Consider the following 24,001-nt stretch of genomic DNA (forward strand, 5'->3'; position numbering starts at 1 on the left):
TGAAATCTAGGGTAATAAAGCATTGATTTGTGATGCTTAATCTTATATGGTTCTATTACTTTGCTAATTAGATCATTCAAGACATGGGAACCTTGATCACCTACTGATTTGAGTGGGCAACCAAATGTGTTATGATGTTTTTATACATGAACTTAGTCACCTCAATGGCTTTATTTGTCTTACAAGCTTCTGTTTCTACCCACTTAGTAATATAGTAAGTACAAACAAAGATATCTTGATTGCATTGATATCTTGTAGTCCGATCTATTGGACCCACAAAATCAATGCTTTATTTCCCAAAAGAGGATATATAACCCAAATATAGTTGTCAAAGGTATAGCGAAACTCTTAGAAGGTCAACCAATCCTATGACATACGTCACATTTTCGAAAATAATAATACGCATCCTTAAGTAAGCTAGGCCACCAATAAGTAGATAATAGAACCTTCCTTGTTGTTAATTTACCAGCAAAATGGTCATCACAAGGTTCATCATGTAATAACTTTGAAACCACTTGAACTTCATCTTCATATACACATCAATGATAAATGCCCTCTCTAGGGAAGAATTTATATAGCTAACCCCCTTATCATCCATACGAGCATTCTTGCATCAATATCTCTAGCTTTCTTCATTTATCTACACCATGTGGATACCGAGTAGTACGAAGAAAATTAGAAATGTCTGCATCACATAAATTATGGCTTGCATAAAAATTAGATTATCCCCTTTATTGTTATTTTCTTGACATAAAATAGCTCTGACATCATGCATAGATTTATCTGATTGGAGTGAAATTCCTTCATACAATTGGAGGGTGCCCATACTAGTTCTTCAACTAACTTTTACTTCAGAAATTCAAAATCTTCCTAATAGACACTATCCCAATTAAAAGAAGTGTCCTTTCATAGAAAGTTTTGTTAAGGATAATGTCACCAGGTGGTGGAAGTTTAGAAATCTTAGCAATTTTAGTAAGATCCATGGCAATACCTTCCTTAGAAACAATAGTTCCTTTTGGAACTCAAAAAATACATTTATCAGGTTTTTAATGAAATATCCACTTCATCACTACTTATAGTCATCTCAATTCTTTATCTTCTATGTTGAACTAGCTTATGATAGAGTTGTCTCCGGCATCTAGGTTATATTCCAAGCACCCTCTTGAGATTAATTGATAAATATACTTTCTCTAGTACTTCCCAAATATCATAGCCTTATTCACCTTTCCCTCTTACTCTGTTGTTCCCTCCATTGAAGGTGCTAGTCTTTCAAGAAAAGGAGCTACATCCATCTGAATTTTGAGATTTCCTGGTGGCATGGGTGATAACACATGATCTGAATAAAGTTGAGGAGAGTCTGATTCACGTAGCTCTATATTAGGATCTACATCCTTAGATTTATCCTTTGCAACTCCTTTTAATTGCAAATTTTCTTCCTCAAGAGCTTGCTTCTCTTGTGCTCTAGTAATACCCTCTCTTTGTTTTTTATCCATTCATTCTCCTCCCCCCCCCCCCTCTCTCTCTCTCTCTCTCTCTCTCTCTCTCTCTCTCTCTCTCTCTCTCTCTCTCTCTCTCTCTCTCTCTCTCTCTCTCTCTCTCTCTCTCCTTCCTTCTTTCTTTTTCTCTCTTCCTCTCCCTCTCTCATTTCCTCTCTTTCTCTCTTAGTACACATCGTTTTTAATAAAAATAAGCAAAAGAAAAGGAGAAAAAACAAAAACAAACCAAGGGGGAGCAATGCACTCACCGCAAAGGTCCGAGGATGGATTCGGCGGCTCCTATTCGTGACGGCGGCTCCTCTTCGCCCTTCGTACACTTCCTCCTCTTCTTCGCAAACGGTGGTGGTAGCGGTGAGAAGCTCTCATTCTCCCTCTTTCTCTCCCTCTCCCTCTCAAACACACGATACAGTTCACTCTCTCTTTCACTCTTTTGCGCAAAATGTTGCGCTTTGATTTCGGATCGCTTTTTTTTTGTCTAAGTACCGTCACTATTTGTGACGCAAATAGTGACATCTCTAATATGTGTCGGAAATGGCTGTTGGTATTCTCATATATCCTTATGGTGAGGCTAGGGTAATATTCACAATGAATGCCCTATCTTAATGGAGATTCTTGACCTCCCAGCCTACCTATGGAACATGCTACCTGACATTGTTAAAGGATTGGGAAGGCCCTTGTACATCCCTCCCCTAGAAAACCCTTTCAAAAATAGGATCGATCTTCTTTGGAATGTTGAAGAGAAAAAACCAAACTTTTTGGACTTGGATATATGAGGGATATACCCTATGTTGGAGAGCTTCACCTCAATTTAGTATGGAGTGAATTCACTGCTCTTATTTCCATTGTGGCATCTAGTGCCATTATTATAGGGAGTGCCCAAAGCTCCCTAAGGAAGAATTCAACCACAACCACATTCATAATGCCTCTTGAGAAAAAACGATCAAGGAAAATCAAAATCAAGACAAGGGCAAAAGTGGCATGGCTTCTAATGAAGATGAGGTTAAAGGATGTCAAATTGCCAAGAATACAAGTGACAAGCTAAGCGCAAATAAATAGAGTGCCTTGTTTCTAGACAGTGCCTTCATCGACCCCCCTCAAATAAAGAATTTCAAGAATAAAGCTTCCATCCATAGGAACATCTGGACTCATGCTAGCACATTTTCTTAGCTTATAAGGTTCCATTGGAACATCTAGATATGTCGTATCTAGATTGGGATGCAAAAATTCAAGCCACCTCAAAAAGTGAGGCAACCAAAACTAGTTCGCTACAAACTCAACACCGGCATGTAAGGGAGACAAAACGAACAAAACAAATGGCTCAAGGATCACACCTCATTGGAGTATGGAGATAATGTCTTTGAGCAACAAGTCCCTTCAAGCATTGAAAATATAGATGGAAATGACAAGGTATCAAATTAAACTTGGAACCATTAATAGAAAAGGACTTATAATGGAAGCACCAATAAGTATTTGTTTTGGCAATAGATCCATAAATATAAGTTTGGTATGACCATTTTTAGCTCATTTATATGGGCATAAGCTTCACAAATGGAGTGGTTCCTTAAAAAAGATTATACTTGTATTATGGGGGGAGAGAAAGGCCACTACTCTAGCTGGATGACTATTAAAACCTTTAGAGATTCAATATGTGTGCATAGATCTAGTAGATGTGTGTAGATCCAATTAGGATGGTCTATTGATTGTCTCTATTACATGGGAGGGTACTTAAATCAATCTAATTAATGTTTATGGCTTCATCAACAGAAGGCTAAGGAAAAATCAATGGCTATTATTGAGTAATGCCACAAGGGAAAATGACCTTGTGGCGGGAAACTTCAATATGGTTCAAGAGCCCTCTACTAGTGCATCCTCACTATCAGCGCTAAGTGCCAGGGAAGAATTACATGCATGCTCTCTAGCTACTGAGAACCTCAATCTAATTGATATATGACTAATGTTCTACAATCAATAATCCTCCCTTTACCTTTAACTCCTTGAGCCACAAAGGGCACATCTTGAAGGATGGTATTATTGCAATCAAGGAGATTAGCTTCTTGCAATTTCAACCATGGAAGTAGACATCAAATGGTTTTTCTCCACCGTTTTCCAATAATTTTTCATTTAAGGTGGGTGGGTCTTCAATGGCTGGAAGGCATTAAAAAATGTCTCACTACAAATGCAAGGCATTACAAGCAAGTTCCCTTCCACTACTAAGAATATTATCACTCTCATAACAAACCAAAAGTAATGTATTAAAATGACTCAATGACAGCCTATATCATTCATAAATTGCCTCTACAAAATCCTAGCCAAGGCATCTGCTATGATATTAGCTCCAATATAGTGAGAAAACACATTAACAACCATGAATATGGTTTCATAAAAGGTGAGAACTTATTGCACGATATACTCAATGTACTTATCGCCACTAAATGGGCCAAAATCTCATGAAAAATTTTGTATTCCTTCACTTAGATATTGAAAAAGCCCTTGGCATATCAAATGGTCTTACATTAAAAAGGCAATGATTAAAATAGGTTTTGACAATAAGTAGGTTGTCCTTACATTCTTCCTAGTAGGGCAAGCTTAGCCTTTCATCTCTTCGGATGGTTTGCTCTTAGTGTCAATTAGCATTAATAGGGGTTAAGCAAGTGTGCCCCATGAGCCCCCTTTTGTTTGCAATTGAAATTGCTATCCTCTTTTTTGGATGATGATAGACTCACACAACAAGGTAGCCTAAATGGCATACAATATAGAGGTAAGGAGTTTGTTGGCTAGGTATTTGTACATGATTTATTGGTGTCTCTTGAAGCCAAAAAAGATAGCCTTGATAGAGCTTTGAGTTTTGTAGACCTTTGTAGTAAGGTTGTTAGTTTTGTTAAAAAATATAACCTTGATAAAACTTTGAGTTTGCTAGACCTTTACAATGAGGGTATTAGCTTTATCATCACTACAACACCTCCACACCAATTAGCATCACTAAATATGACTTCGCAAACTTGTAATGGAAATGGAGAGTCATTACTAGAGGGAATACCTACACAAACTTAGGTTTCCTGCTTGGCATAGATGTTTGTAAGGGAAAAGGAATGCAAGGGGTCCTTGAAAGAGTTAGGATCAAAATTAGAAGTCAGATTCTCATTAGCTAGCTTGTTCATGCTAGATTTAAAACTCTTTGTGTTGTGGGTTAAAGGATGCATCTTCCTCGTCACCTATATTTACCTTGTACTTAGTGCCTACACACATGTACACTATAGGTGGCAGTCACACATCACTGTCATGTTTGTTATTTATTCTTTAAGTATGGAATAATAAAGGAAAGGCAAGTCACACATTATGACAATTGGAGTTCCCACATACCAAGCTTGCTCTCTTTAATTCAAATCTCCATAGTCATTTCTCTCTTGTTTCCACTTGAGCTTCTCTCTCACTTTCACTCTCGATCACCCTTTCAACTAGTACCAAAGTGCGCATGTGAGGAGCTTCAACCATTCTTCTTTAGCTCAAGAAAGAGAGCTTCAACCGAGCTTCCATGGCAACCACACCTTCTTCCAATTGAGGTACACAATAGTTCCCCACCTTTTCTAGCATGTTTTCTAGCATTCAGAGCACCTTCACTTAGTAGTAAGTGATCCTAAAAGGTCACCCACATCACGGACTAGCCCCAAGGGATAGCCTATAATTTGTGACACATTTTTAGAGGTGGTCCCTACACTGTTTGCATTATCATTGCTAGGGTCTGATACATTCTCAAGAATTTTCATCATGTTTTCTCACAACTTAGTATTTGAGGATTGGTGGGCAATATTGTACATGACCTTGAATACCACAAACTAATTATAAGCTTGGCTAATATCCTAAGACATCATAGTTACACTTGTTAGAAAATAATGATATCTTTATTAATTCATGAGGAAGTACGAAAGTTTAACAATGTATCTCGTCTAGTTCTTTGATTGTAAAGAAAGGTAGAGTGGCCCTAGTACCTAGGAGTTTATAATCCTTCAAGAGATTAGGGTACTTAGGGAGTTCATAGTTCTTTGAATTTGGATGCCTAGTAAGAGCAATCCTATTAGGAGGAATAACTTCTATATACTGGTCATACACCCATTTATTTGTCCTTATAAATTTCCTATCTATAAATTCTACCTTGTCCCTTCAAAGTGTCGTACAATTAGTTCCCTATTATGGAAGCAAAGACACCCTATTCTTGTTGAGAGCAAAGCAATGGTGGGATGAAGGTAGAGCTATGGAGGGCAATAAGGTTGAGAGAGAGAGAGAGCACAAGAGAGTTATGTGGGTACAAAATGAATGGTACTCTTATTCTTTGTTATCTTCATATATATAAGGGGTGCTTGCCTGGCTATTGGCCATTGGCCTTTACCCTAACAACCTCCCATTTAAAGGCAAATGCACCTTTATCGGAGCATAATAAGAAAGTGAAGATACTATCCAATGCCCATAACACTTTGCAATGTGCAAATCACTCAAAATGTAAAGTCTTTGTGAAAAGATATGTAGGGTTCTCATCCATATGGATCTTGATAAGCTCAATGCGCTTATCCTCAAGCACCTCCTTGATTAAGTAATATTTCATCTCAATGTGCTTTGTCTTTACATGAAGATAGGATTCTATACCAATCAAATGGCACATTGACTATTACATTGCAATATAGGTACATCACCTGCAATGCCCAAGTCTCCCATTAGATGAGTAAGGCACCATACATCTTCTTTGCAATACTCAAGGCTACAATATACTATGCCTTAGTAGTAGATAAAGCCATACATGGATGCAATCAAGAGATCCAAGAGAATTTATCACTTGTGAAAGTGATTATAAAACTTGTATACACTTTTTAGGGTTTACAATCCCTACAAAATCACCATCTACATATCCATGTGATAGATCCTTCCTTTTAAAGCATATGCACACAAATCTAGTGCCATTCAAGTATCTCATGGTACACTTTACTGCCTCCCAATGCTTCCTACTGGGATTTGCCATATACCTATTAGTAACGTCCACTATATAGGCAATGTCTAGATGTGTAGCAACCATGGCATACATTAAGCTACCAAACTATAGATGAATATGGAACCTTCGCCATTTCAACCTTTTGCTCATTTGACTTGGGGCTGTTGTCTTCTTAGCTAAGTTTCAAATGTAAAGGCAATGGAGCTCTAACAGCGTTCTCCCCTCCATAGTAAAACACTCCAATACCTTCCCAAGTTATTCCTTGTGAGATAAATAGAGTATCTTATTATCTAAATCTCGCATAATATGTATATCAACAATTTGGCTAGCATTCTCTAAGTCTTTCATGTTAAAGGCTTCATGCAACCTTTTCTTTAAAGCATACGCATCCATAATTGACTTTCCAACAATCAACATGTCATCCACATAAGGAATGAAGATTATAATGGTACGATCCCTAGCCTTCCTTATGTATAGGTAATAATCAATCTCAATCCTAGTATACCCTTGAGACTACATAAAGACATTAAAATTATGATAGCATTCCATGGAAGCTATTTCAAACCATATAAGCTTTTATGTAGCCTATGCATGTATTGCTCCTTGTCTTCCACAGCAAAACTTCTTAGGTTGCCATATGTAAATATCCTCATGTAAGTCCCTATCCAAGAAAGTAGTTTTTGTATCCTTGTGGAACAACTCCATATCCTATTTAACAACCAAAGCAAGAACCATATGAAGGGTGGTCATGTTGACTATTGATGAGAAGATTTTATCAAAGTTAATACATTTTTCTTGCTTGAATCCTTTGGCTACCAATCTTAACTTGTATTTAGGTAATGCATTAGATGGAGATACCTTTGACTTATAGATCCACTTACATCGTAATGCATATGTACATCTTAGGCAAAGCAACTAACTCCCATGTAGCATTCTTTACCAAAGAATCCATATTTGACTACATAGCCCTCTTCCACTTATGATGATCAACCCTAGTCATAGCATCTGTATAAGAAGAAGTTTCACCACAATCCATCCATCTCTTGTTAAACCATATGCCTCAAGCCAAAATTATATAAGTGATCATAATAACTAGGTCTCCTACTAGACCATAACTCTCATGGTATCTTTTCATCCAATGCCTTACTCTGAAGACCTGTTGATCAAATGCACAACTATCTTTACAACTTCAACCCAAAATTCATTACTGAGACCAACATTAGTATACTTTAGACCCTTTCCTAAATGGTTCTATTAGTCTTCTTAGCCACACCATTTTGAGCAAGTTTCTCAAGAGCTATCAACTCTCTCTTGATACTAGACCTTACACAAAAGTTCATAAAGACATGCGTGGGATACTCTCCACCATTGTTAGTCCTCAAGCACTTAAGCTTATTGCCTAACTGATTCTCTACAAATGTAAAATAATTTTGAAATGCTTCCAATACTGATCTCTTCTTACAAAGAGGATAAGCCCAAACCTTTGTTGTGGCATCATCTATAAAGTAACAAAGTATGCTACTCCACCCAATGAAATCGTAGGCATTGTCCACACAAATAACTATGAATCAAATCAATACATTTTAATATTCTACTCCCACTACCTCTCTATGCAAGATTCATGTTTGCTTTTCAAAGAGACAATGCTCATAAAAGCCAAGATTAGAAAAATCTAGACAAGGGAGATAGTTCAAATGACACAAATTTTTTATTCCAGTGATTGACATATACCCCAAAAAGTGATGCCATAAAGAAATAGATAAATATTCATGATCTTTACCACCAAAAATATATAAAAGACATAAACTACCAAAATTTGGCCCTTTGGCCACAACAAGAGAAACCTCACAAATATTCCATGTATGATCAAAGATCACACTATAACCATAATCATCAAGTTGCCCTATATTGGTCAAACTTTTTGTCAAGTTTTAGAACATGCAATACATTCCCCAAGACAAAAGAAAAACCATTTGCTAATGACAAATATATATTCCTAATGCGAACAATGTTGCATACATAATTATTTCCAAGACAAACACGTCCTCTCTTTCTAGCATCATAAGTAGAGAATCACTCCCTATGTGGAGTAACATAAAATGATGCTCTAGAATCCATAATTCAATTCTAAGACATGCCATTATCCATGGCACCCAAGAATGCATTACCAAAGGAGGATACAAATAAAATCTCACCGTCATCACTACCACATGCATTAACCTCCTCAATCCTTGCTTTGCTTTTCTCTTTGCCATCTTGCTCATTTTCTTTCTTTCCCTTTTGGTTTCTATTCTACTTGAAGTAATCCCTTTTTATGTGTCCCTTCTTGTTATAGAAGTGTTCCACATCCTTTTTGCCAGGTGACTTGCTCTTGGACTTGCCTCTCTCATAAGAGTTCCTATTGGCATTTGACATTCCTCTCACCATAAGTGCACTAGAGCTATTCCTACATTATTCTTTATATTTTCCTCCTTTGTGAGCAAATTGCTCTTAACATGAGCACTCATAAGACAACCTATGGGTGTGGAGTTAGTAATGATAGTCCTGAAAGTGTCCCAACTCTCAAGCAAGGTGACTAACAAGACTATGGCCTTTAATGAATCATGGAAGATAATCTTTCGAGATCTCACTTAGCTAAAAATAGTGTTGAATTTATTGAGATGGTTAGACATTGAAGTCCCCCTCCTCCTCCATGTAGAGATTAATGATTTTTTTTAGCCAATAAACCTAAGGGGCTGCACTTTCTTATTTATACAAGTCACCAGGTTTTTTCTATATACCATATGCATATGCCATGCCTTTCACATTAAAATATAGAGACTTTGAGAGTATAAACATAATATTAGAGCATGCCAGCTCATCTAATTCCTCCTATACATCCGCATCCATGTCCTCAAGCTTAATCCCACTATTTTTGATTGGTTTCATTACTTCTTCTAGTCCAATACATTATAGAGTTGCTCTTTCCAGTATGAAAAGTTTGTACCATCAAGCTTTTTAATATTGAATAATGCATTCTTTGGACTTGATGAAAGAACATAATGATAAAAGTATGTCTGCACACCAAATATAACAAGATATACCTAATCGCAAGCTCAAAATAGACCAATGAACTACAAATGGGGTGCTTGAGCTAAGCAATGGCTATCCAAATATCAAATCAGCATTAAACTCATGTAAAAATAAATTTTTTGCAATCCCAAAGGTGAATCAAGTTTTTGCAAGCTATCCCAAGTATTCTAGCTATCTTTTCAACATAAAACAATAAAAACTAAAGACCAAGTACATGTAAAGTACCTTCATAAATTAATTTTGATCCACATAACCTTTGCGAAATGAGCATAAACCAACATAATAAATCCTTTAGGACAACAAAGCCATCAAAATCTGTGTGTAATCCAAAGTTAAGAGCATCCAAGTGTGAGTTCCTTTCCAAACTAGAATTGTTCTATCTTGTGTAAAATAGAGAACTAAAAACTACATAGATTGGCGATGTAATTGTTCAAATCTGTAGTTCTTGTCATGCTCTTTGTTTTGAGCTATAGAACACCTAAATCCAATATTGAATACAAACCAAAATACTAAAGTACTATCAAGCTACTATACTTGTCCTTGAATTTAGTAGTATCCTTTATATCCACTCAAAATGAATAGAATGTCTTCTAGCGTGAATGCTTGAGACTTATTCTCACTTTCTCATTTGCTACACATACATTTGAGTGGACAAAAATGGAAGAGAATGCTGATTTCTTGTCTCTTGGAAAGCTTCAATTTTGTTCAATGTCTTTGAGCATCCAATACCTCTTTCTAAATATCCAAAGCCACACTATTTTGCATCAATTTTAGCCACTAATGGCTACCCAAATGTAACCAAATCGGGCTACTACAACCCCAAATCAAGTCTCAATAGCTCAAGCACATGCTTGTCTCAAATATAGATCCATACGATGAGAATAGTATCAATGTGTAGAGAATAAGCATCAATGTCAAAGAAGAAGCTAGAATCCTCAATCTTTGCAACAACAAAGTTTCACTTCTCATGCTCCTTGCTCCAATCATAACCCCCCATGAACATTGAATGCTACTCTAATACCAATTGAGAGGAAGGGATCGTCGGATGCAAGGGAGGAGCTATAGAGTGCAAGAGGGCTGAGAGAGAGAGAGAGGAGAACACAACGGAGTTATGCAGTACAAAATGAATGGTACCCTTATTCTTTGTTATCTTTACCTATGTAGGAATGTATAGTGTGCATATATACAAGGGTGTCTACCCAACTATTGGCCATTAGCCTTTACCCCAACAAACATGCTACAGTATGAAAAAATATGAGGTTTTTGCTTGTCCAAAAACATTACATAGTAGGAAATAACCAATTCCAAGCTATTAAAAAGGCAAAGACAACATTCTTTCTTAAGAAGCTACTTAGCTAATGGTCGAGAATCCTTAGTGAATATGAAAGAGGTGCTATTGTCAGTAAAATTTAGGGAAAAGACAATGTGTTTTGGTCTTGGAGCTTCCACCTACATTTGATAGAAATCGTGGAGAGGAAGGGCATCTTGCTAGCTAAGAGGGGCTTGAACAAATATGTGGATCGTATTAGTTGCACTAGCAATGCAATTGCTTTTGAGAAAGGGAAAGTTGATCACAACTTGCCTAATTCCTTTAGATCTTATTGGGATACTATAGCATTTAAATATAACAACTTTAAGTTATCTACTAATGTTCCCACAAATAAAATTTCTCACTTGAAGTTTTTTTGGCAAAAAGTAGTGATGGCTTTAAGTGCAAAAATGATAAAGCAAACTTTGTTGGGAAGTTACACTAACCTCCTGACTGTTGCAATGATTAGGAAGGCAACTTATCTAGAGACCTAATCAAAGAATGTCCTGATAGAAATGGGTCATTGGATTTTTCTCTGAAGGATAGCGCATTCTTGTGGAGAATCATGATCATGGAAATATTCATTAGAAGCGAGCTCAAGAAAAGAGGATTTGCAAATGGCAAATGTGATTACGTCTGCAATGAAACACTATCACACCTCTTTTGGGATGGTTGCGTGGCCAAAATCGTATGGATTAATCTATCTTGGTACTTGAGCACTCATGGTAATGAACAATGATAAATGGTTTTTTGGATCTAAGGAAATATAAACTTTAAGAGCAAAATAGCATGTTTTGTTTACCTATCAGCCAAGCTTTTTTCCTTACAATCTATTTGAGACGCGAAAATTAGCTCGATTTTCAATGATAAAAGAAAAGATATATGATGGGCAAAATTTTCTCTCAAGGCATTGTGGTTTTGGGAAATATCTTGTAAAATGGGCAAACTAAGGAAAGAGATCTAGAAAAGTTAAGAGATAAAACTTAAGTAACTATAATCCCCATAATGTAAATTGTCACTATTATTTAATACATAACTATCTTACCCACAATTCATATCATTTGATACATTTGCACTATCAAACATATGGAAAACAGACCAAGGACATAACATTTATGCATTATGCACAATCTATGTTGGGTAAGGGCCAATGGCCTAAGGCCAAGTGGGCATTCCTTGTATATGTGCATATTGTATATTAATATAGTGAATAAGGGTAGCTTAGTACCCATAAAACTATTGGTCCCCCCCTTTTTGTGTGTGTGTGTGTGTGTGTGTGTGTGTGTTGTAGCTTCTCATCTTATCAATTTCATCATTGAGGTGCTCATGGTTGGAGCATGGAGTGTGAGGAGTCAAGGCCTACCATAATATTGATGCTTGTTGCCCAAATATGAAAGAGGTACAAATAAAAAACTTAAGCTATTTGATTTAAAAGTGCTCGGACTAAGGGAGCCATTGAGACTCAATTTGGGGGATGGCATAGCCAAATTTGCCAATGCTTACATTTTACCTCAAACATGGAATAAAAATAAAAAACAAGGATAAAACACCCAAAAGGAAAAGAATAACAATACAAAATGAAGGCAAAAAAAGGGAGCAAATCCCACAAAGTGAAAAGAAAAAAGGGAAAAAAGAAAGATGGAAAACAAAATAAGAAAAGTTCAAATAACAAAACAAAGAGAGAAAGTAGAGAACGAGAAAAGAACAAAAAAAGACTATATGCGAACGATTTTTTCGTCTTGCCTCTCTCTCTCTCTCCCCCTGACTCTGTTGTTCGTGCTTGCCTCCTCTCCACCTCTCCCTCACCTCACCTCTCCATGCACTTCCTCCCTTCTCCACCCACCCTCCTCTTTCACTTGCACCCTGCCCTCCTGCCTCCTCCATTCACCCTCCCTTTTCCTCCTCCACCTTCCTCCCTCTTGTATCCCTCTGCTTTGCGCATCTCCCCTGCCCTGGACATCCCTCCTCAGGGCTTGCCACGTGCACCTACCCCTCTACAACTTCTCTCTCCTTCACTTGCAATCCTCCTCCACCTGCCCTCCTTTTTCCTCCTCCTCCTTCCTCCTTCCTCCTTTCTCTACCTCCTATACCCTATTCCTCCCCTCACCCCTCCACCTCCACCTGCTCCTCCCCCTTCCCTTCCTTTCCCCCCAATCCCCACCCCCTTCTTAGCCCCCATTCCTACCCCCACCTTCTCCAAACCGAAACCCCCCTGCCCACCCACATCGCCCCGTTTCATACTTTGAGAATAATTCAAGTAATTTGTGTGAGTTTCATTTGTTTATTTCCTTATGACTATGTTGAGATATCCAATACCAATAAATGGTGTATTATTTATTTGGTATAGGTGTAGGCTTTTTCCTATGCTTTCTATTGCAAGTTTATAGTTGGTTGTTCGTGGTTGATATAAATTTGTGATTACAAGCGGTTATATTTGACTGTAGCATTTAGTGCTTCCTAATTCTTAGTTATATTTTCCTTTACGTTCATGATGTGTATTTTAGGGTAGTGGTATATTGTCAATCTATGGCCTTTGGTTGATGTTTATCCTATATACCCATTAAGTTGAACTTGATGATTATTTGTCACAGATTATGTGACCATAGATCATCATGCTCTCACACAGATGATTCACAGCAAACCAACAGTACTACATGAGATTATCAAAGTTGAGTTTGCTACATCCCCCATGATGATGGAGGCCCTTTTTTAAACTATCAGCATCATACATAGAGTATGTGACATGCACCTAAATAGGCTACTTAAAAGATCCTTTGAGGCCTCTAGGCAACTAGATAAGGTAAGACAATACACTTCATTGTATGCACAGGTCGAGCATGTGGCTTACACAATATGGGCTCGACATGAACCATCTCCCTCCCTTTCAGTATGACCCTAACTCCCCTTTCATATACCTCTTCCACATAGAAAGGAACTTGGTCATGCGGCAGGACCTTTACTAGTTGTATATACACAATATAAGGACCTCACCCAAGTAGCCCCTTCCCCCAAATATGTTGTACAATAGAGACCACTTCATGAAGACTACATCAAATGGCTTCATTGAGAGACTTAGATACCTAGATGCATACATGTTGCATGAGAGGTGAGTAGCGATTGGCCAAATTAGGGTATCCTCTTACCACTTGAGATTGAGACCAGGAGGGCATCCCACATTCCTAGAGCTAAGTGGATTTGCAAAGTATGCTAGGAGGAGGTGGAGAGCGAGGAGCACTACATTTGTAGATGTAGAGTCCATAGCGTAGTCCGAGCTAGGTCCTCCTACTATTTGGAGGAGACACCTTCCTCATACTAGTCATGGAGTCCCCACACTAGAAAGTGCCACCTAGGCAAGTTCCTAGTTGGGAGTAAGAGGCTCCGCACATCACTACAGTTGGAACCATATAGAGAGTGGGGCATCGGTCATAGATGACCAATAACTTTCAAACAATCACCACATGCACATCACCCACACAAACAGGGGTGATAATCTAGAGAGTTGAGGAGATTAGAGTAGCACATGCTCGCAAATGCAAGGATAATAAACCTAAATGCTATATCAAAGAGAGATGAGGAAGATCTGCCAACGATATAAGCAGTAATTGATAGAGTTGAGGGCCTAGTCTAGATGTTACCCTCATACTATTTAATTTGAGATATATGACATACTCTATCCACCAATCTTGACTTGATGGAACTAGATATAGGGATATCATTGAACCGCATAGCTAGACATGCACTTCATCATGCTCCCATTGTATCCCTATATGAGGACTATCTTGTTTTGTACATTGGCTCAGCTTCTTTTCACAATATATCATCAACCATCTTTTAGCATGCCACACTTTGATATCTAGGCGGTGATAAGCATTGTACATGGTTTTTCTCATAGGCTAATTTTGGCCTCGGTAGATGTTAATATAACTCTCTCTCTCTCTCTCTCTCTCTCTCTCTCTCTCTCTCTCATTCGTGTGGCAAATGTTGATTCACATTGATTTTTCGTGTGGTGGATTCACATCAATTATTTAGTAAGCACCAAATGCACTTATGCAAGATAGACAAAGAGAGATATCAACATCCATAGATAGAGGTGCATGAATAGTGCAATGAGAGAGAGAGAGAGAGAGAGAGAGAGAGAGAGAGAGAGAGAGAGTGTGTGTGTGTGTGTGTGTGTGTGTGTGTGTGTGTGTGTTTTTCACACATTCAATATCTTACAAGTGGATGCATTATTGCATTTAGACAAGCATGTTGTCTATTATAGTCTATATGAGTATCTACATACTTCTGTGAATAACCTCAACAAACAACTTATTCACATTCATGGGATTCCACACATTATGTGCAAAGTGCCTCATTCATTGCGCGCAAAGCGTGGTATTTGTAATTCTTTTGTAAGGAAAGGAAAGCGGCTCTACAATGTTGCACAGTCGCTTTCCTTTGTGAACAAAAGCACAAAGTGAACGAGGCGAAGCCTCACGAGGTTTGCAACTCCGCCAACTGAACATGCGGTTTAAGGGTAAAGTCGGCAACCGCACGTTAGTGAGGCTAGCCAACAACCCTAGCCATATTGACTAGTACAAGTTCTTATGCTATTACCTTTGCCCATATGTGTGCACAGAGAGAGAGAGAGAGAGAGAGAGAGAGAGAGAGAGAGAGAGAGAGAGAGAGAGAGAGAGAGAGAGAGAGAGAGAGAGAGTGTGTGTGTGTGTGTGTGTGTGTGTATGTGGATATCATGTAAAACAAGCAATCTCTATTTTTCAATGTTTTTGACATTGGCTATGTTTACTTGAATATATAGCTATCTTTGGAAAGTGACATAATATAATTTATTACCATAATGTCACAATAAATGTATGTGTACATGTTACCATGCATGCATGGTTTGTTGGGGAGCATCTTCTTTGTTCATCTATTTGTTTACATATCTCTCTCTTTGTAGCTATTGTGTATTGCATATTCATGGGATGGAAAGTTTAGATAGAGCTTCTATCTTGTGTCGCTACTAATTCTACCTCCATGTTAGTTTTGAGGATGTGGCATGAAAAAAATATGTGGAGGCAATTTGCATAAATGTGTTTCTAGAGATAAATAGGATATATTTGGAATGTATACACACATTTTTTGTGACATTATGGCAATAAATTATGTTATGTCACTATACAAAGATAGTTATATGTTCAACTAAACATAACAAAAGTCAAAAACATTGAAAAAGAGAGATTGCTTTTTTTATTTGATATCCACATGTACACACACACACACACACTCTCTCTCTCTGTGTATGCATGCGTGTGTGTGTTTGTGCACACGCGTGCACATATAGGCAAAGGTAGCACCATAAGAACTTGTACTAGCCGGTTTGCCATGGTTTCTAAATACACCCACTAAGCACATGTGTGGTTTTCAACTAGACCCACTAACCGCATGTGCGGTTGGTAGACTTGCAAAACTCATGAGGCTTTGCCTTGTTCGCATTATACTTTTGTGAGCAAAGAAAAGTGGTGGTGTTGTTGCATGGGTACTTCTGTTTGCTTATAAAAGAATTACGAATAGCATGCTTTGTGCATAATGCGAGGCACTTCGCACCTAATGTGTAAAATCCCAAGAATGTGAATAAGTTGTTTATGGAGGTTATTCACAAAAGCATGTAATTAGTCATATACACTTATACACTATAATAGACAACATGCTTGTCTAAATGCAATAATGCATTCACTTGTGAAATGTTAATGGGTAAAAACTCACACACACACGCACGCACACACACACACACACACACACTCTCTCTCTCTCTCTCTCTCTCTCTCTCTCTCTCTCTCTCTCTCTCTCTCTCTCTCTCTCTCTCTCTCTCTCCCATTATTGCACTATTCATGCCACTCTATCTATGGATGTTGACATCTCTCTTTATCTATCTCGCATAAATACATTTAGTGCTTTCTAAATAATCGATGTGAATCTACCACATGAAAAATTGAATCAACATTTGTTGATGCACTTAATGTCTTCAACCACATGAAGAATCGATGTGAATCAACAATTCCTTGATGAAACATATAGTGGTCAATGTTTTGAAATAGAAGAGGAGTTTAAGGAAAAATAACAACGACATGATTAAAATCGTAGCAATTGATGTTTAGAAAAAGAAGAGGAGGTTAAGAAATAATAAAGTCAACATGTAGCACTCATTCAAACCATCTTCCATCATTTAAAGTGTTGGATTAAAATTTTGCATTCTAAAATATATAGATAGTACGTACTTGTAATATTTGGAAATACCCGTTGGGAGTGAGTAGATTGTTGCTTCTTGAATCTTTTACTCCCAAGTGACACGGACAAGTAGAATCTATGGTGTCTTAACTTATATGTACTATGCATTTGTGTTAGAGGCAAGGGTTAAAAATGTGTGTGTGTGTGTGTGTGTGTGTGTGTGTGTGTGTGTGTGTGTGTGTGTGTGTGTGTGTGTGTGTGTGTGTGTGTGTGTGTGTGTGTGTGTGTGTGTGAAGAAGCTGTTGCTTTCTTATGTTCGTAAGGGGGTGCAAGCGAAGAGAGAGATACCTCCAACACATGGTGCCATGGGGTCAGATTTTAGAGGTTTTATATGGAACTCCATCAATGATGACCTTTCTTTCTTCTCTAAGTGTAAATTAGACCACTCAAATTCTTTTACACATATAATAGGGAGAGCAAGACCTCAACTTGTTTCTTCGAGAGGAAAGTCTTCTTTTCAGTTAGCAAAGGTCATTAAAAAAGACACCTCTTGTGCTTCTTTTAAGTTCTAGCAACGGTTATTAGAAAGAACACTTTGTTTGAAGACTTTCTTATGATAGTATGAAAGAGAGAGCTCAATGTGTGCTCCTCAACAACTTAAGAGATCCAAACAAAACATAATCTCAATAAGCTAGCAACTTGCTCCAACAAAATAGAGGTAGAATTGTTAGCTCAATTTAATTGAAAGGACAATAAAAAGATACATTAAAATAAGGGGAATAGAACCCTTAACACACTAACATGGTGTGCCTAACCAAGGAGCTTATTTACAACCCAAAGAATGTAAAAATGTTAAGAGGCCTATTTTGTGTGCAATCATCCATATCTCAAAAGAAACCCCATTTTCCTCTCTCTCTCTCTCTCTCTCTCTCTCATGCTCTCTCTCTCTCATGCAACTGCCAATACATTCTATGGAATGTTCAAATGTAGCACTACTAGGGAAATGAAAAGCAGTACTCTTGTTAGATTAATGTTTTTATACCTTATCCTTTTATATTGTAGATCTAGATTATACACATAAAGAATCATAGTCCAAATATGATGCTCACATTCCCTTCTAGATGAAAAGAAACATGGCCCTCTTATATGTTGAAAGGATTTCACAATCCTAAGCTATTCTTATGTGATGTTTCTACTTCATTCAAAAATTTCACATACTTCAAGAGAGAATCTTAAAAGGTTAAACACATATGCTACCATAATCTTTCCTATGAATAGAAGTGGCACACACAATTCCAAAAATGTTCAAATGTGTGGCTTTTTGATTTTGAAGTTCTCATGCTTCTCCTTTGATCATCACAATAACATTGAACTTCTATGCGTGCTTTTGTTTTTTGGGAGAGAGAGAGAGAGAGAGAGAGAGAGAGAGAGAGAGAGAGAGAGAGAGAGAGAGAGAGAGAGAGAGAGAGAGAATCTATACACATACAACTATGTAATGATGATCATGAAGTAGTGGTACTACTGAGGCAGTGATAGGGTATGGTGCATTCGAATGTTGTACTCACCCATGTGGGGAAAGGGGTGATGTTCACTAGTGTTTACCTTCGTGCTATATGATTCAATCAAAGGAAATAAAATTTTTATTGCATGCACAACACCCCCCCCCCCCCCCCCCCAACCCAACTTGAACAAACAAAGAAGTTAGTATTTACACAATAATACAATGATGAGTGTAAGCTAGTGGTACCAAGGTATTGAAAGGGTATGGTACATATGTGCCTAGCAATGTGGGGGAAGGTGTGATCACTGAGCGTTCACCTAAGCACTACATGGTTGAATCAAAGTGAGTGAATTTTTTATTGTATGCATGGATGCACACACACCAAGGTATTAATAAATCCATGGAATATTATAAAAGCTTAATGTACACCACATATTTAAGTGCAAAAGATCTAAATATGAAGAAACAAACAAATAATAAATTATATAACATAACAACCAACTAAAATACAAACATAAATGACACTGTGAACATATCAACTATGGCTCATTTGAATTGTCAGCACTATACATTTCTCATGACTACATTGAGGCATTGGTTATTGCTTGCCAAGGACATGTATTGCTTCAATATATCTATACATTGCTTTAAAACACAAAATGGAATACCTTGAACTGAATACATGTCTCATGATGCCTCCGTTCCTAAGGAGGCAAGCTCAATGAAGTCCTTCAATGTGTGAATGAGAAAGAAGATGCAAGTGGAGAAGCAAAATTGATCATGCTAAGGTTTGTTTAATCTCACCATAACTCTAGAAGGGCATGTGGGGCTCACAATACGGCTTAGAGCTTTGTTGCCAATGGAGAAGCCTTGCATTGTAGCTTCTATAGAGTCTTTTTCCACACTCATTCTCATAAACATGGAGGTGATTTCATTTGGTTATACTAGGAGTAGTTTCTTTGAGCTAGATGGTAGCACTAGAGATAGAAGATGGAGCCCAATGGACACACTCAGTCAACCCCTAGATGGCATGTACATTTTGCTTGCAAATCCTTAGCATACACATCTTACCCCTATTCCAATTGTCTTTACTCAAGCAGGGTCCTAATCTCCTTTCAAGATTAAAATGCATGATATGTCGAGGATTCTAGAATCCAAAATGAATTCTTAAATGTGGGAATGTGGGAGGAAATATTAGTTAGGAGATCAATGATGTTAAAGCAGAGAGAGAGAGAGAGAGAGAGAGAGAGAGAGAGAGAGAGAGAGAGAGAGAGAGAGAGAGAGAGAGAGAGAGAGAGAGAGAGAGAGAGAGAGAGAGAGAGAGAGAGAGAGAGAGAGAGAGAGAGAGGAGGAGGAGGAGGAGGAGGAGGAGGAGGAGGAGGAGCAGAAGAAGAAGAGAGATTACTTTTGTTGCTACCATTTAAGGAGATGGATGAGAAGTAGAAGAAATCGAATAGCTAGATATCACCTTTATGCTTCCTCCAAGTGTAGCACGAGATCAAAACTAAATCAAGTTTTGAGGAGATACCTTCCACAAGAGGACTTTCATTACAAGATAGATGAGCTCATGGATGTCTTCTTGTTGGCTATGAAATAATTTATGCAATCCCTAAAAGTATTTGTGGAAAAAACTGGTGCATTTTGAAGAAAAATCTCATTTTGTATAGTACCCTTTCTCTTTGACTATTCCAATGTTAGATTAATGTCTTTAATATACTAATCATGGGATAAAGAAGAAATTAGTCTTCCAAGAAATACAACAGTAATTCCGTGTATATAGAGTCATTTGTGTTTTCTCTACGTGAGAGATATGGCTCTAGACTTTAATGATGTATGACAAAAAGATGCCAATGCACCTGAATCCATGACATTCCTAGTGGATTTTATAGTAGTCAAACAAATGTACATTTAGGCCAAAGGTCATTGTTTTGTATTACCCCATAAAAAAGAACTACATGTGCATGCACATTTTCCTCTAAGAGAGTTTTTTTAGAAAATATTATAGGATCACACATCCTCAATCTTTACACACAAGGATATGCATTGTGCATACGTTGATGCATATAGTCCACATGGCTCAAGTCACAAAATTGCCCATTGTCATGGCTTCTTGTATTCCCACATATTTGGCAACCTTTTGAGCCTTTAAATCCATTATTAGCTTGACTATTCATGTAAACACACAATATCCATCCTACCTAGAAGTTTTATTGAAAATTTGTCACTAAGCTTGGTAGACCATTTTCCAAATTTCAAACATGCACTTGATTGCCTCAACTTAAGGACTTTCATTTTTCATTGAAAGAAGGTATTCTTCTTTGTGTGAGAATTGCGATGACAATCAAAGATTGTGCAAGGAACATTAAGTACCAAGTATGGATAGATCTACTGTGGTTGACATACTAGATATTTGAAACCATATTAGTTGCATGCCATGTCATGATTTGAGGAGGATTGGTATCTCCTTGGGCAAGAAGATTCATTTATATTGTGAATTGGGTTTTTTATTCATGAGAACCTCCTTTCTTATAAGGTTTGGAACATGGTTGGTTGGTAACTCTATATAGGTGAGCTTTCCTCCTCATTGATGATAACCTTGGGAATTCTCAACACTCATTTGACATCAAAATTGTGAAATTATTTTCATGTGATTTATAACAACAACTTCATCCAACCATGCTTTATTTGAAAAGAAAATGGAATTGTGGACAATGGAATTGAAAGCACATAAAGCATGGTTGGATGAAGTTGTTGCTATAAATCACATGAGAACAATTTTAAAAATTTGATGTCAAATGAGTGTTGAGAATTCACAAGGTTATCATCGATGAGGAGGAAAGCTCACCTATATAGAGTTATCAAGCATCCATGTTCCAAACCTTATAAGAAAGGAGGCTCTCATGAATAAAAAACCCAATTCACAATATAAATGAATCTTCTTGCACAAGAAGATACCAATCCTCCTCAAATCACGACATGGCATGCAACTAATATGGTTTCAAATTTCTAGTATGTCAACCACGGTAGATCTATCCATACTTGCTTCTTAATTTTCCTTGCACAATTTTTGATCGTATCTTCCTTCAATGAAAACGAAAGTTGTTAAGTTGAGGCAATCAAGTACGTGTTTGAAAATTGGAAAATGGTCTACCAAGCGTAGTGACAATTTTTCAATAAAACTTCTAGGTAGGATGGATATTGTGTGTTTACATGAATAGTTAAGCTAATAATGGATTTAAGGGCTAAAAAGGCTGCCAAATATGTAGGAATATAAGAAGCCATGACAATGGGCAATTTTGTGACTTGAGCCATGTGGACTATATGCATCAACTTATGCACAATGCATATCCTTGTGTGTAAAGAATGAGGATGTGTGATCCTATAATATTTTCTAAAAAAACTCTCTTAGAGGAAAATGTGCATGCACATGTAGTTCTTTTTTATGGGGTAGTACAAAACAAGGACCTTTGTCCTAAACTCACATTTTTAAAACTAGTATAATATCAAGTAAGACCCTTTGGATAGTCTTACATGAGGATAAATCCACTAGGAATGTCATGGATTTGGGTGTAGTGGCATCTTTTTGTCATACATCATTAAAGTCTAGAGCCATATCTCTCGAGTAGAGAAAACACAAATGACTCTATATACATGGGATTACTATTGTATTTCTTTGAAGACTAATTTCTTCTTTCTCCCATGATTAGTATAATAAAGACATTAATCTAACATTAGAATAGTCAAAGAGAAAGGGTAATATAGAAAGGACCTGCAATACTCTAGAATTTGTGCTAGTTGCAAGTTGATAAATACTAAGAAATCAACAATTGATCATGTTTGAAGCACCTTATGGAGAAGTGTTGCCCTTATATTCTAAGTTCAAGAAGGGGCTCCAATCCTAACTCTTGCCCTTTGTAATCCTATATTCTATCTCTTGTTCTTACATTTTTGCTTTGGGTCATGGAACTAGGAGTGGGAATTCTTAGCATTGAAGAAAAGTTAATGTTTTTCATAATGCAATGCACATGGGTGCACATGTGGTCCAATTTCCTTTGGAAACATCAATTGTAGCTCCTAAGCATAAACGTTTTTTCATAATTATATGTTAACCATGTGAGATGGTTCGGAGAATCTTATGGTGCTTTGATAGGAATTTTACACATTATTAGCTTCCCTTCCTTCTTGGGCATAATTTAATGAGTTACACTCTTGTTGACATTCAAAGATTCTTATTTCCTCTTATCTTTCTCATGATGAGTGTGATTTCTTACATAAATTTGTGTGAATTACTCTACCTAAACTAGGAATGAACCTTATGGTTGGGAGAGAAAAGATGTGGCACAACTACACAAGTTGCTTGCGATGGCAAAGAAACTTGGGTGAACATGTAGTTGGGAGTGCATACACGAATCAATTGGGCTAGCCACTATAAGTATAATCCTATGTAGCATATGATCTTAGCTGATGCTCCTTAAATGTATATTAATCAAACCTTGTTTGCGCATTTACTTTGTGAATTCACAAGACATCAAGGAAGTAATAAACATCATCAATTGGCACATATAACACACACATTTTTGCTTCAAAGTTAGGATAAAATCAACATCATGTGTGAAGGTGATGATAGTAGTACCATGCTAAATGCTAGCTAGCATCATGAAGTACAATGTTTAATGCTAGCATTGTGAAAAAATTGCTGCCACATAAAGTGTAGGCCTTATGTTAAGCTCGCAAAGACAAGGACCTATAATTGATGGTGCAACACTAAAAGGGTGGTACAAATTGAGTTTACAAATTGAATACATATGCCCAACCCTTGCCTAGAGTATCTGCCTGCACTTTCGCATGCCACCTTTGCACACATAAACACATACTTTGAAAAAGAGTGAAAAATAATAAACATATAATTTTCCTATTGCTTGCTCAAGCACAAAGTGCACCCTTGCCCATCTCTTTGTAAAGTGGGGGAGGAGACTCCTTGTTCAAAAGTGGACTGGGAATTTCCCAATTTCATAGGTACACTAAAGCTCATGTCCTCTTCAATGTGTAAAGGAGATCGAATGTTCAACTACTAAATTAACACAATGATTGTTAACAACTTTGTCAAAGTGGTCTTGCCAAAAATGAGGCATGCACACTAGAGATTAGACTCTAAGTTGCATAACCTATAACACTCAAAGGGACTATGCTCTAGGTTGCATAACCTGTAACACAGAAAATACTAAGCTCTAAGTTGCATAAGAGTTGTGTTGTGCAAGGGAAAGATAACATGGGGCTTAGCTCACGTCTAGTTACATAGAGCGTTTTTCACTGGGGATAGGATGGGCTCACAAGGTTTTTGGAGACCCTACTCGCCCTATGCATAAATGCAATTGTGTTCTATTGAGGGAGGGGGGACTCCCTTCCCCCCATTGGTGCTAGGTGCAATACAACTCTAA

The sequence above is a fragment of the Lygodium microphyllum genome, chromosome 3 (genome assembly GCF_053477565.2).
Source record: "Lygodium microphyllum isolate KBCC chromosome 3, Lygodium_microphyllum_v1.1.10, whole genome shotgun sequence".
Classification (NCBI taxonomy): domain Eukaryota; kingdom Viridiplantae; phylum Streptophyta; class Polypodiopsida; order Schizaeales; family Lygodiaceae; genus Lygodium; species Lygodium microphyllum.